Source organism: Dermacentor variabilis, chromosome 10 (assembly GCF_050947875.1).
Source record: "Dermacentor variabilis isolate Ectoservices chromosome 10, ASM5094787v1, whole genome shotgun sequence".
NCBI lineage: Eukaryota > Metazoa > Arthropoda > Arachnida > Ixodida > Ixodidae > Dermacentor > Dermacentor variabilis.
This window is the reverse complement of record NC_134577.1, coordinates 4,013,921-4,029,728: the sequence shown is the minus strand read 5'-3', so window position 1 is coordinate 4,029,728 and position 15,808 is coordinate 4,013,921. Positions and strand designations below refer to the sequence as shown.

Genomic DNA, 15,808 nt, shown 5'->3' with positions numbered 1-15,808 from the left:
GAGCCTAAGGCTGCAAGAATATGATATCACTGTAAGCTATAAGTCCAGACGAAAACACTCTGATGCCGATTGCCTATCACGCACCCCCATTGACTCGCCGCCGCAAGATGACGATGCCTTCCTCGGCATTTTAAGCGCAAAAGACTTCGCTGAACAGCAGCGAGCAGACCCGGAGTTGAAAAACCTCATCGAGTATTTAAAAGGGCACACCGACGTTGTCCCTAGGGCATTTAAGCGAGGATTATCTGCATGCAGAAGTATTGCACGCCCTACACGACGATCCAACAGCTGGGCACCTTGGATTCTCCCGGACGCTGTCGAGGATACAGGAAAGGTATCATTGGCCGCGCCTGACCGCCGACATCGCCCGTTATGTCAGAACATGCCGAGACTGTCAGCGACGCAAGACACCGCCGACAAGGCCAGCCGGATTACTACAGCCAATCGAGCCTCCTTGCCGACCATTCCAGCAGATCGGGATGGACTTGCAGGGACCCTTTCCGACGTCAATAACCGGAAATAAGTGGATCGTCGTGGCGACGGACTACCTCACCCGCTTCGCTGAAACTAAAGCACTGCCGAAAGGTAGCGCCGCCGAAGTAGCGAAATTCTTTGTCGAAAACATCCTGCTGCGACATGGCGCCCCAGAAGTCCTGATCACCTACAGAGGAACGGCCTTTACAGCGGAGCTCACCCAGGCCATTCTGCAATACAGTCAGACAAGGCACAGGAGGACAACTGCCTACCACCCACAGACGAATGGTCTTACGGGGCGGCTAAATAAGACCCTCGCCGACATGGTAGCAATGTACGTCGACGTCGAACACAAGACCTGGGATGCCGTCCTGCCGTACGTAACATTCGCTTACAACACGGCGGTGCAAGAAACAACACAGATCACGCCATTCAAGTTGGTTTACGGCAGGAACCCGACGACGACGCTCGACGCCATGCTGCCGCACGTAACTGATGAAGAGAATCTTGACGTCGCTACCTATCTACAGCGCGCCGAAGAAGCCCGACAGCTCGCCCGTCTGCGGATCAAAAACCAGCAGCGTACCGACAGCCGACACTACAACCTCCGACGACGCTTCGTCTAGTACCAGCCCGGCGACCGTGTTTGGGTATGTACCCCGATACGCCGACGAGGACTGAGTGAGAAACTATTGCGACGCTATTTCGGACCCTACAAGGTCATCCGACGTATTGGCGCACTGGACTATGAGGTCGTGCCAGACGGCATTTCGCATTCACAGCGACGTCGCGCACTACCTGAAGTGGTCCACGTGGTGCGTCTTAAACCGTTTTACGGACGCTTACGAACTTTCCTTATATTGTTTTTTTCTTTGCTACGAGTGCTTATTTATTAGTTTCGTTTGTTTGCAGCATCGGGTCGATGCTTTTTAAGAGGGGGGGGGTATTGACACGTGTACTTGTCTTTATCGGGCGACATGTTTTGCCGCCTAAGAAATGTTATCTCACAGAGCGGGACGCGCCTGCATGTATCCGAAGTTTCTGGAAAGTTATCGATGCTTCTATCCGCTGTCTGTTGTCGCCGAACCTTGTGTTATCCGATTTCATCGCTTGACACGAATGGTGTAGAACTTTGTAGAAGGCATGCGGGTCCCAACAATTAGTCTGGAACATTCTATGACTGCTGTATAAAAGCCGGCGCGCTTTACCCGCTGATCAGATTTTCGACGATCACCGAGCGTGTTCGCCGCTATTGTTGTGCTATAAGTGTAGCCTGTTTTGTGGGCACAGGTTCGCCCAATAAAAGTTAGTTTTGTTGTTCACAGTATTGCTGCTGTGTTATTCAACGTCACCACCACGTGACAATATATTCAAGGAGCAAAAGCCCCCAGATTTTCTCTCTCTCGCGCCCCCTTTTACTCGCGCCTGCGCACAAACGACTGGCAATCTCTCAAATGAACGTCTTTCATTCCCATGACGGCACGGCGCCCCTTAAGGAACTCCCATAGATCCCAATGTGAGATAATTGTTTTAGGAGACATGAATGCGCATGTGGAAGATATGGATGCATACACAGACTCCACAGGTAACATGCTGCAGGATATGTTTGAGAGGCATAACTTAGTTGTCTGTAACTCTACTGAGAAGTGTGACGGTATCATAACATGGGAGGTAGGGGGTCGACACTCGACAATAGATTATGCGTTAATGTCACATAGGATGTACGATAGATTAGGAGCCATGATTATAGATGAACAGGGCTCCAGAAGTATAGGTGGCGACCACAAACGTATCAAGTTGAGTTTTAAGAGGGAAACTAAAGCACGAACGAGGTGTGAGGATATGCCAGATGGGATTTTTTACTCAGAAGAGCAAGTGGAAATAGCGGCTAAACAAATTGAAGAGGAAATATCAGAGGGTACTGAAACTGATTGGACTTAACCAAAGTTAATGAGACTACTTGAGCTTGAGCTAGGTAAGGTGCGAGTCAGGAAAACAAAGCAAGGGATACGAAAACTCAAGAGCTGGTGGTACGAAGAGGTTAAGAAGGCCATAAAGAAACGTCAGGAAGCCACCAGGGAACACAGGTATTCCAAAAGTAAGGGAGAACCTGAAGCGGAAGCAGAAAGGAAATTGGTAAAGTACATGAAATGCAGATGGGAAGCATCCTATTTGATCAACGACAAAATCAAGACAAAAGGGTCTCAATGGCTGTCAGAAGTAAGCAATAAAAAAGGTAAACAGGCAGCTAGGAAATTCTGGCAACATCTGAACTCCTTAGGTAATAGAACAAGCCTAGAGCAGAGGTATATAGTAACAGCTCAAGGTACTCGGAAGGAGAGGAGGCAATGGAGCATATAGGAACCATGATGAGGGAAAAATTTACAGAACAGAGAAATGGTACATGCAATATGTCAAAGAGGGATAGCCCGGTCAATCCACTGCTTTTGCCTGGACAAAGAGAGTGGGAAAGGGCTGAGAAGAGGGTACCAAGTAGCACATAGGCAGGCCCAGATGGTATTCCAATTATGTTAATAAAGAAATTGGGCCCGAAATCTAAGAACGAATTAAGGTAGGTAGTGAGCAAAATGCGTATGGATGGTAAAGTACCTGACGAATGGAGGCCAAGTAGGATGAGAATGATATATAAGGGAAAGTGGGACAAAGCTGACATAAATAACTACGGGCCTATAACAGTGACGTCAGTGGTTTACAGGAAAGCTTATAAATTATAGATTAAAGAGGAGAGACTGCAGGCATGGGTAGAGAACGAGGGGGTGCTTGGAGAGCTACAAAATGGCTTCCGGAAGCATAGGAAGCTAGAAGACAATCTGTTCTCACTCACACAGTGCATTGAAATAGCTGAAAAGGAACACGGACTCCTATGGCTGGCTTTCTTGGATATCAAGGGAGCCTATGGTAGTGTGCTTTCTGAACTCATTTAGTGTTTCACTTTAGGTCTCCCTTTGGCATCTACACTGACTCGCTCGGCGTAGTGAAGGAACTGAAGAAAGTTAAGAGGGCTTGTGGGGCATTCTGGAAACTTTAGGAGTGCAAGATGGAGTAACCAATTTCTTAAAAGATATCTATAAATGTAACCGGGTGATTATACAATGGAAAAAGCTGGTTTCGGAGCCTGTAACGATTTGGCGGGGGCTTAGGCAGGGGTGTCCATTATTGTCACCTCCAATGTTTGTGCTGTACCTACAAGGAATAGAGGCCAAAATTCAGCAAAGCGGACTCGGCTTCAACCTATCATTTTTCCAACAAGGAAAATTGATTGAACAGTCATTACCAGGACTGCTGTATGCGGATGATATTGTATTAATGGCTGACAATACAGAAGATCTGCAGGGATTGATGGACATATGTGGTACAGAAGGAGACAGATTAGGCTTGAAGTTTAGCAAGGAAAAAACGGCGATCATGATTTTTAATGATAACATTTGCGGCGAGCATAACATACAGGAGGCCACGCTGGAGATAGTCGATAAATACAAGTACCTTGGGGTGTGGATAAATAATGGCATTGAGTATATGACAGAGTATGAAAAATATCTAATGACTAAGGGCAACCGAAGTGCAGCGATTATGAAGAGTAGGGCACTGTGGAACTACAATAGGTACGAGGTACGTAGTACGAGGGATATGGAAGGGGGTAATGGTTCTGGGCCTGACTTTTGCCAATGCAGTTCTATGTATGAGAGCAGAGACCTGGGCACAGATGGAAACTAGGCAACGTGGTGTGGGTAGGCTTGCTCCGGGAGCACATGGCAAGACACCAAATGTTGGGTTGCTGGGGGATCTGGGATGGTCTTCTTTTGAGGGCAGAGAGGCTAGTAGCAAGGTAGCATTTGAGGAGCAACTGAGAAAAATAGGGGAAATGCGGTGGGCTAGGAAGGTTTTCAGTTACTTATACACGAGGAATGTTGACATAAGGTAGAGGAAGCGAACTAGAAAATTGACAAGCAAATACTTGGGCAGCAGTGGGGGGACAGGTAAGGAATCATCCGTCAAGAAAAAGGTTAAGGAGACAGAGAGGGGTATGTGGAAAACAGAGATTCAAACCAAGTCAGCATTAAAGACATACAGGATGTTTAAGCAAGAAATAGCCAAAGAAAATATTTACGATAACTGTAAGGGAAGCTCATTGTTGTTTGAAGCCAGGACAGGTGTACTGCGGACTAAAACGTACCGAGCCAGATAGCAGGAGATAGATTTGTTGTGCGGTGCATTTAGAGAGGAGGAGGAAACGGCTGAACACCTGATGCTTGCTTGCAAACAACTTCACCCTACAGTTGAATGTAACGGGGACTATTCAAAGCTGTGGATTTTAAAGACAGTGAAAGTAAAATAGACTTTGATCAGGTAGAAATAACTAAGCAGAGGCTATCTGATTGGTGGATAATATCAACGCAGAAGTAAAGGAGTAAATACATAGGTACACATGCATATAGTACCATTCAAGGCTAGGTGGCGCGCACCACCGCCGCCGCGGTGGAAATTAGCAAAAGGCGATTGGTGGCTCAAAAGCAGAGAGGTGACATAAGGTTAAAAGGGTAGGAAGACGTATATAAAGAAAATTGAGAAATTCAATAACACACAACACAGATAAAAATAAAAGGCGAAATAAAAATCTGAGCATGGTGGCAACTGCCATCACCCCGTTTCAAAGGGGACGCTTCTACCTTCCATCCAACCATCCATAGATTCAAAGGGTTGAGCCCATAGAGTTTCTCACTATTACCTAGAGGGAAATCTGGCGCTGCTGCGCTGTGGTATGCATGGGAATGCCGGTATATTGTGACTTCGGATTGACATCGTTCTCGGAGAGACAGGACACCTTGAAGACGCGCCTGGCAAGTACCGTTCAGTCTGTCACAATGATTCATTTTCTGCTAAAACAGCGCGTAAAAAGCTGTTTTAGCTTTATTATTACGCGAAAACATGTTTTGTTTAACTATGAAAACTTGTTATTGCGTGTACGACTATACGTTACGTAAAAAATATCAGCGGGCCGCTAAAGTTGGAAGACAGACGACAAGGTTAGCGCTCGCTCTGAAACAGTTGGTCGTCTGTTCTTGCTTTTCTTCGCTTGGTGATGCAGTGCGGGTGAGTAAAGATGTAATATGCGTGAATGGAAACATTTCATTAAGATTTTACTTTGAGAACGCGTTATTTATGTAGCCATATCCACGTTTTAGACGAAGCCTTTTACAACACCAGCCAACACGAGCCTCGCAGACACATATACCGTCATTCCCATGACGGCACGGTGCCCCCTTAAGAAACTCCCATAGACGGTGGCGCCAGATTTCCCTCTAGGTATTATAGTGAGAAACTCTATGGTTGAGCCATAGAGTTTCCTAATTTTTGTAGGAACCCGCCGTGGTTGCTCAGTGGCTATGGTGTTGGGCTGCTGAGCACGAGGTCGCGGGATCGAATCCCGGCCACGGCGGCCGCATTTCGATGGGGGCGAAATGCGAAAACACCCGTGTGCTTAGATTTAGGTGCACGTTAAAGAACCCCAGGTGGTCAAAATTTCCGGAGTCCTCCACTACGGCGTGCCTCATAATCAGAAAGTGGTTTTGGCACGTAAAACCCCAAATATTATTATTAATTTTTGTAGGAAACTCTATGGGTTGAGCCATAGAAACTCTATGGGTTGAGCCTCATCCATCCATCCATCCATAGTTTCCCATTGAGTTTCTCACCATCAATGTTGTGAGAAACTCTATGCATCCCTCTATGGACGGTGGCGCCAGATTTCCCTCTAAATTCTATGGTCGCGGCAACAGCTCGCATCCCCATAAGTGAAGGCAAATTAACACTTTCTTTATTAAAAAAAACCAGGCAATTAACTATGATAACTGTTACACTGAACGGCGAAGACTCCAAAATGCGATCCTTCTGCAAAACTTAAGCAAGAACAGTGCAGCGGTAAGCGCAAAATCTTTTTTTCGAAAGGCTCCCCCCCTCGCCCCCGGGTGTGTTTACACAACCATAGGGATATTTTGGGGAAGTCGGGTGATCGACCCATGGGCCTCGGACCACTTGTTGGTCGCGGCCATGGCTCCTCCTGTGTCCTGCTGTCTCAGCGAGGAGGCCAAGCTCCAGCGGCGGGTGAACGAAGAGATCGAGCGGCAGCTGAGCCGCGAACGCTTCGAGGCCAACCGCGAATCCAAATTCCTGCTGCTAGGGCCCGAAGAGGCGGGAAAGACGACATTTCTCAAGCAGATCCGCCTCATACAGGAGGGAGATGCGCGAGAGGACCGCGCCGAGCACGTGCGCAGCGTCTACCAGGCTCTGCTAGGCGCCATGCAGCGCATCGTGCGCGCCATGGACGCGCTGGGAATCGCGTACAGTAACCCGTCGAACGCCGAGAGCGCCATGATGTTGGCCAGCGTGCGCTGCGAGACGCTCGAGCCGCCGCTCACGGAGCCCGTGTCGGAGGCGCTGAGGCGCCTCTGGGAGGACGCAGGTGTGCGCGAGTGTTACGCGCGCCGTGCCGAGTACGGTGGCCTGCCTCCGTTCCTGCCAGACGTGCAGCGCGTCACGCGACCTGGTTACGTGCCGTCGCGCGAAGACTACCTGCGCGTGCGCGCACCGTCGCGCGGGGTGCTCGAGTACGCGTTCCAGCTGGACGATCATCCCGTGCGGCTGGTCGATGTGGGAGAGCAGCGCTCAGAGCCCAAGAAGTGGATCCACTGCTTCGAGGATGTGAGTGCCGTGATATTCGTGGCCCCACTGTCTGACTACGATGACCCGGACAAGATGAACCGCGCGCGCGCTCTCTTCAGCACGATCGTGTCCAGCCCGTGGTTCGCCGAGTCGCATCTTCTGCTGCTGCTGAATAAGAAGGACTTGCTCGAGCAGAAGATCAGGCGCTCGCCGCTGGGCGCCTATTTCTCAGCTTACCGGGGCCCACCGGGCGACGCCAAGGCGGCGCGCGAGTTCCTGCGCCGCTCGTTCGCCGAGCTCAAGCCCGAACGGCCCGTCTACTACTTTTTCACGTGCGCAATCGACACGGACGACGTCAAGTACGTGTTGCCCACGCTGCGCGAGATCGCCTGCCTTCGCTCATGCCCTACGAGGGGCCGGCAGCCATCGGACGCGTCCACGGCCAGCAACGCGGCGGCAACCGCCGCTTTCCAGTTGCCCGCCTGACAAGAGCCCTCCCTGGAGTCATCGCCGGCTTGATTCAGCGCGCCAGTGGAAGGATCGACCGTTCAGGAATGCGCTCGTTGACGGCGCTCATAATCGAGGGCGTCTGTTTCGACACGCGGCCGCGTCGGCGTTCTTCCCGAGAGTGCACAGTGCTTAGAAAAACGACTGACAACCTTGTGATTGCTGTTTTCCTGTTTCTCGTTACAACCAACAGTGTGCACTAGACATTCACTGCGTCATAAAGACTTCACTCTGTTTAGTGCGTTCCGCGCCCATCTCCATGATTTTCAACACTTGATTAGGTTGTGGCGCTTTTTGAGGGAAGCTGAGAACGCCAGCTGTGAAATCTTTCTCATCTCTCAGTTTCATCTGCCACGTTGATTAGTAAAGGCCGTCTGTCATCTGCCGCATTGTTTCGATGTAGGATATGTCAATGTCTTGAGTGATCAACCTAAACGTGTTCTTTAACTTGTCCGGCGTGTTTATGTTGTCTTCTCCAACGCCTAAACACCAGAATGCACGCGCCCTTCAACTGATATCACTTTTGACGTACCATATTTCTGGCATAGACACTACCGGTAGAAAATTTTTTGTATGCTACAGTTTATCTTGAGACAGTTTTTGCATGTTTATTTATTTGGCGTGTGATCCCACTGGAGAACGTGTGCCCTGCTGTGCCACTGGCGTGGCCACCGTGTGTGTGTGTGTGTTGCCAGCACCTTGTGTTGCTGTCCAAAAGGACGGGCGAGTGCCATTGAAAATTTATACCAGTAACATATCTTGAGCCCAACTCTAATGCGACCTATTCAAATACATGTAAAACACAGAAATGCCTTTCAAAGATAACCCCTGGAGCAATTTTAATGAAATGTGTTGCACTTGAGAGAGAAAGTTAAATTCTAGTGACTGTTGGTAGCAGAATATTGATTTAGGGCCTGAAAATAACTTTCAAATATATGAAAGTTCAAACAAAATAGAAGCACGAAATTGACAAATTAATAGCTCTGCATCAAGAACAAATTGCAGTTATGTAAACGGCACCCATTAGATTATTCAAAGTGGACAAATTCGATATGTCAATTGATACCTTACGTGAATTCGTTATGTTGTGTACAAGGGTTTTACAAAAGCTGTATTTTCATATCACTAAATTTTTTCAGACTTATGTGCAACATATGCATTTTGTCCGCTTTATTGTACTATTAATGCAATTCACATAATTGCGATATCATTTTTCATGAATTATGGAGTTATAAACTTGATAGTGTCATTTTCTAAAAATTTGCGATTTTTGCCAATTTGTAACAAAAAATTGACGACCTAAATAAAATATTCGAAACCAACAGTCACTAGATTTTAAGTTATTCTTTTAAATGCACCAAAGCTCGTCAGATTTGGTGCAGTGGTTGCCGAGAAAACGAATTCTCCTTTTTCATGTACTTAGGAGCACCCGAGCTGAAGCTTCCTCCTAAATACTGTAGTATTAGCTGTGTTTGTCTGGTTAGTAAGTAAAAAGTTCCTAGTCTCTTTTAACATAGGGCAGGTGTTTCAACGCCACAGTTAAATGTATATAGTTTTTTGCTGTCTCACACAGTTCATGTCGGTTTTCTGTTCGTGCACCGTGGAATTTCACCACAGTTATGCAAAAAGAGCACCCGGTTCCACTAGACTGTACACCGTAGTTTCGCAAGAAACGCTGTGCCAGGACTAGCCAAGCCAAGTTTGGTGTCAATAACTGAACCATAGAGTTTCATGCGATATACTAAACGAGAAGAAAGGGGGTTAACCAAGGGGCCTGATTTTTGTTAATCATATCATTATTTTTGATATATCATTATGTGTGCGATGTTCGCATGCGTAATGCGAAGACATGGGATCGTTCCCCACCTGCAGCAAGTTGTTTATTCATCCACTTTCATTGCCATTAATTTATCATTTTTTAAATTCAATTAGTAAGTACAAGTAATTTCCCTATGTTGTCCTTGGTGTCTTTGTTTGTTGGCTTCTTATGAAATGATATACAATATACTAAATAACATAATTGTTCTATGAATGTCTATAAACTGAGCAGCATTATTGCATTATCTTCGCATCTCGTAGCCTGCGAGCAAGCTTTGGTCTCTGCCAGTGTTTCCCACAGTGTGCGACTCACTGAACAAGGGTTGTACGACTATCAGGATATAGGTGCCGTACTCAACCTTTTAGATGGTTCAATATTTTTTGGTCATCGATTCAGTTTGTTTATAAAAATGGTCTTTTTTGTGTGATATTTCAGTCACAAACGAGAAGAAAGGGGGTTAACTGAGGGTCCCGATTTTTATTAGTCATATCATAAGAAGCCAACAAACACTGACACCAAGGAGAACATAGGGGAAATTACTTGTGCTTAATAAATGAAATAAAGAAACGATGAATTAATGGAAAATAAAGTGGATGAAAAAACAACTTGCCGCAGGTGGGAACCGAACCCACAACCTTCACATTTCGCGTGCGATGCTCTACCAATTGAGCTACGGCGGCTCTGTTTTCCCATCCACTTTCTTGGGTACTTATGTGTCCTAGTAGAACCCTGGGAGTGTTAGCCAGCGCCACCACTTACAGACCTTGGCGGCGGAAGTGGAACGTCCTTTTTGCCGCAGGCGTCACGAGAACGTGATCTTTTTGGGTGAAGGCAACTGGTCAATAAACCCATATATGCTACCTGAAGGCATCAATGTAGCCGGATTCGAGACCCTCGTTATGTAATAAATGAGAAGAAAGGGGGTTAACCGAGGGTCCCGATTTTTATTAGTCATATCATAAGAAGCCAACAAGCACTGACACCAAGAAGAACATAGGGGAAATTATTTGTGCTTAATAAATGAAATAAAGTAAATAAATAAACTTTAATTTCCATTAGTTCATCGTTTCTTTCTGCTGCCGATTCAGCCAGAAGCACAACATTGTCTGTGAATGCCAAGCATGAGATTTTTGTGTACACCTCTTGATGGTCTGTTGTTATAGTGGAGAGTCTTAATCCAGGCCCTTTGTCGTTTAGTTAGTTAGTTAGTTAGTTAGTTAGTTAGTTAGTTAGTTAGATAGATAGATAGATAGATAGATAGATAGATAGATAGATAGATAGATAGATAGATAGATAGATAGATAGATAGATAGATAGATAGATAGATAGATAGATAGATAGATAGATAGATAGATAGATAGATAGATAGATAGATAGATAGATAGATAGATAGATAGATAGATAGATAGATAGATATCAGATAAGGTCGATGATAAAGGACATCCCTGTTTCAATCCAGCTTCTAGGTTCACTTTTTGAAATTTAAGTCCGCGGACTTCATATACTGCTGTGCATTCTTTATAAAGTGCTTTCAGTAATCCAATAAATTCCTGGTGCAATTTCATGTTTTGAAGCTCTTCCCATAGCTTGGGATATGGTATAGAGTCGTAGGCTTTTTCTAGATCTAGGAAGGCCAGATTGAGTTGCGATTTTTCTTTGTACTTCTCGATTGTTTGGGTGAGAGTAAAAATGTGATCACTTGTCCTTCTTTGTGGGCAGAAGCCACTTTATGATTCGCGGTATAATATTTTTTTTCACAATAGTTTTGTAATTGTGGTTTAATTGTATTGAAGAGCTTTAAGATGTTGCTGAGCACACCTATTGGGTGATAAGCATTGATATCGTTTTCTGCTTTGCCTTTGTGAATTAGTTGTATTTGGGTATCTTTCCATGCTTCTGGTATATCATGTATCGCAAAGATGTTATTCAAACAGTTGAGTAGCATTTCTCTTACTTTTTCTTGTAAAGCTTTGAGAAATTGAAATGGAATATCATCAGGGGGGGGGGTGCTGATGCTTTCTGGTTCTTTAAGTCTCCGATGCGTTGTTTTAATTCTGCCAATGAATTCTCCCGGCATATAATCTCACTTAGTGGTGGCGTGTTTCATTGTGTTGTTTGCGGGCCGGTGCAGTGGTGTCATGCAGTTGGCTTGTATGGTTTCAAAGTAGTGCATTATGTATTGTTATATATCTTCTTTTATGTGGAAAGTACATCCCTCACTTGTCATGAATGTAACAGCCTTGTGTAGGTCATCCCATGGTTACAGGATCTGTATATAGGCCCAGAACTACTGGCTGTAGTGTTGTCACCCCTCTGTTACATGTTCTTGCTGCTTAAATACTTTGTCCGTGCTTTTTGTAGCCAATATTTTGTCTCGTTCTTTTTGTGTCAGATATTGTTCCTAGATGCCATCTATTAAGGTTGTGCTCTCTTGGGCGTTTGGCAATGTTGTCTGGAGAGTGTCTGTTAGTTTTATATCACAGTTTTCAGCTCCTTGTCGAACCACGGTGACGTCCTAGATCATTTCCTTCCAGTCATTCTTCTAATGATTTCATGAGCTATTGATGCACACATTTCTGTGAATTCTTAATAAGTCAGTGATGCTTCTATTGGTAGCTCAAAATATCTAGCAAATACTTCAAGTTGTTGGTCTTCTTTCACTTTCCATTGAGAACAGGGGAAGGTGGGAGATGGAAATTCAACACGATTAGCAAAACGAGAATAAGGTGAAAGCAGGAGCCATTTCGACAAGTGGACTTGTCTTCTTCAAGGTGACATATGCTTTCCTCGCCACAGTATGTATAGGTGGGGTTCTTCTGAAGGGGAGAGGGCATAAAGCGGGTAGGTGCGGCAACGAGCGAAGGTATGCTAGCGGCGAGGGTGACGAATTGAGAATAAAGGAGTGGTGGGCACAAGGCCAGGGACACGGCCGTCTGTCAATCATGTGTCAACGGCTGTGTGTCAGCCGCCGTGTCTCTATCGTGTCTGTTGTGTCTCTGAAAGAGATAATAGAAGGAGCGGCAGAAACCGGTGCTCGTAAAAAGAAAAAAAAAAACGGAAAAGAAGAAATTTAAAAGAAAATATTGAAATAGAATAAATAGATAAAAGAAAAAAAAAAACGAAAGTAAAAAGCACTAAGCAACCAAACTAAGTGTTGTTGCTTATAGCTTGAGATTTAGCATAGCAAATAGATTCTAAAGCTCCCTTTGAAACATTTATGCCTATTGGTTGCAATGTGTTGAACTTATACATGAGGTATGATTCTCTGTATTTTCTTTCTCGTTCAAAATGGAAATTTGTCTGTAAGGTGTAGAGTCTAAGTTCATCAAAGTTATGACCTGGTTGGTTGCAATGCTCGGCGATGGCTTTGTCAAGCTTTTTAGCTGTGTCTGCACGATGTCCGTTTAATCTGGCATTTGTTGATTGTCCCGTTTCACTGGTATATTGTTTCTTTTCTTTTTTTTTCCCCTGTGTTCTTTCTCCTTTTTTTTCTTTTATTTAATAATTCCACTTCAATATTTTCTTTTATTTTTTTTTTCCAGAGACATGGCAGCCCATGACCACCAGACATGCCGGCTGACACGGCCGTTGACACATGATTGACAGACGGCCGTGTCCCTGGCCTTGTGCACAGCACTCAATTCTCAATTTGACACCCTCGCCGCTAACACACCTTCGCTCGTCGCCGCACCAGCCCGCCTTACGCCCTCTCCCCTTTAGAAGAACCCCACCTACATATGCAGTGGCGAGGAAACCATATGTCGCCTTGAAGAAGACAAGTCCACTTGTTGAAACGTTGGCTCCTGCTTTCACCTTGTTCTCGTTTTGCTCATCATCTTCACTTTCCATTGTGTTTTGGTGGGCATAATCACAGTGTCCTTTATGAGGTTGATTCCCCTTTAAGTGTGTTATAATTCTATTACGGTCACTTCCACAGTTATTTTTCTTCATCTAGGTGTTTGCATGTGTTGTTGTGTTGCCTTGTCATTGTACAGAACATAGTTAATAGTGGACTTGCTTAACTACGTGACCATGTGTACGTTCCGTTGCAAGTAGGGTGCAGATTGACTATGTGTAGGTTGCACTGTTTATAACTAGCTTGCAGTGGCAAGTTGAATTCTTTTCGTAGCCATCTAGCTCAGTTATGTGGCAGTTGAAATAACCTATAAGGACTGTTTCTGTGGTTTAGTTTTGGCCATAACCATACGAATGCACCTCATTGTATGATGCGCACAAGCTGATGGGAGAAGCGTTTCCATCGACTGGTACGTCACCATTTCCGAATAACGAGGGATGCTGGTCACACTGGTCGGCGCATCCCTGAACGAAATGTAGTAGCAGAGATTGGTGGATGTCTATATATATTTTGCCTGTTATGCCAAGCAGGCAAATATATATATATATATATTGTGATTCCATGCTTGTTGTTCTGAGCTGGTAGGTATGTGTGTAACAAATGTGTTGAGGGGGCATTTATCAATTTTCACTGTGGTGCACATATGTTCTCGGCCGTGGCTCTGCACCACCAGGTGGTGGCACCATGTAGGCCATTCATGTTTGCATCTCCACTCACCTGGTAAAACGAGTAAAATGCCCAGTCCGCTTGTTTTTACCCAGGTACCGGACACGCTATAACTCTCTTATGTCGCTGCATGACGACGTGACCCACGAGTCATCACAGCCTGTGTGACGGGCTTTCATACCGCCGTCACCAACAAAACTTGGTTTTGCGATTGGTTGCTGAGCGAAAACATCGCCACTCGACGACCCTACTTATATTCGCTTGAGCCGGCCGTGTAGTTCGTACGCCTGCTAGCTGCTAGCTGGCTTGAACTGAACAGTGGCATAGCCAGTGGGCGGCACACCAGGCAATGGTCACATGCCTGCCTCCCCCTCCCCCCCGCTTGGAAAAAGTTTCTGGCTACGTGTGCCACTGGAACTGAATGTTAAGCAATTCGAATGAATGAAACTGCTTCTGTGGTTTAGTTTTGGCCATAACCATATGAAACCACCTCATTGTATGATGCGCATAAGCTGATGGGAGAAGTGTTTCCATCGACTGGTACGTCACCATTTCCGAATAACGAGGGATGTTGGTCACACTGGTTGGTGCATCCCTGAACGAAATGTAGTAGCAGAGATTGGTGGATGTCTATATATATTTTGCCTGTTATGCCAAGCAGGCAAATCAACAGCGTTACTCGAGTGCTGTATTGCACTATACCAAACCACCACGATGTTGTCTGTCTGTCGCACTCACGAGTCGAACTGTTTCCCATGTATAATAAAACAAGTTTAATTGTGGATGGTTTCCCCACTCATTTATTTTACATTGCATGTGGACAGAAACAAAAGTATATATTTTAAGGGCTAGTTCAGTCATATTTGTTCTGATCAAGGAGTATCGATCGATAGTTTTGCTCCTCATCATTCATATTGTGCAATGTTTTCCCGGTTGCACCTTAACAGGCAAAAGAAAGAAATTATTGGCACAAACAGACCAAAAAATTGTCTCTGTCGCTTGTATCCTGCATCGTTTTATGTCGGTGCACAGCTTATGGCTAAATCGTTGCGTACGATCACTATATGTGGGCTACACAATAACCACTTGGCCCCTATGGCCTCCACGGCCGTTGATTTTCTCTGTGCCGCAACAATTAAAAATACTCTGATCAAAGTGGATCAGCATTGGGAATTAATTGAGGTCGCATTTCTGTTCACACGGATGAGAAAGACAGGAGATTTGCTAACTATCAACCGATTTTATTTTGGAAGAGCATAGTACTTATACTAACAAAACAAGTAGAAATGATTGCATGCGCAATCCAGCATTTTCCAGCTAGGCTGTTTCTCTTCTGCTCAGGGTAATCGATGGGATGATGGCATAGTTAGCACCTTCTTCTGCAATCCAGCTCGCTTCTACAGTTTCCCGCATATCATCTGTATTTCTAAACATGATGCAACATTCCTTAAACAGTGGTTTACATCCTCAATCATCATAGTGTATGGATACATGCCCATCCAGACAACACAATTTTGCTTATATTCCCTTAACCTGTCATTGAGGCATCTGCCTGTCTGCCCTATGTACACTTTCATAAGAAGCCAACAAACACTGACACCAAGGATAACATAGGGGAAATTACTTGTGCTTAATAAATGAAATAAACTATGAATTAACTTGCTGCAGGTGGGGAACGATACCACAACCTTCGCATTACACATGCAATGCTCTACCAATTGAGCTATCGCGGTGCCATTTCCCCATTCACTTTCTTGGGTACTTATGTTTCTTAGTTCCCTGGGAGTTTTAGCCAACACCACCAC

The 15,808-nt window shown here is 45.3% G+C and overlaps 2 pseudogenes; both read left to right on the top strand.

Annotated features, from left to right (window-relative positions):
- Positions 1-2,918: 2,918 nt before the first annotated feature.
- Positions 2,919-6,133, top strand: LOC142559739 (uncharacterized; annotated as a pseudogene).
- Positions 6,134-6,331: 198 nt separating this feature from the next.
- LOC142559741 (guanine nucleotide-binding protein G(q) subunit alpha pseudogene) lies at positions 6,332-14,785 on the top strand (annotated as a pseudogene).
- Positions 14,786-15,808: the final 1,023 nt, after the last annotated feature.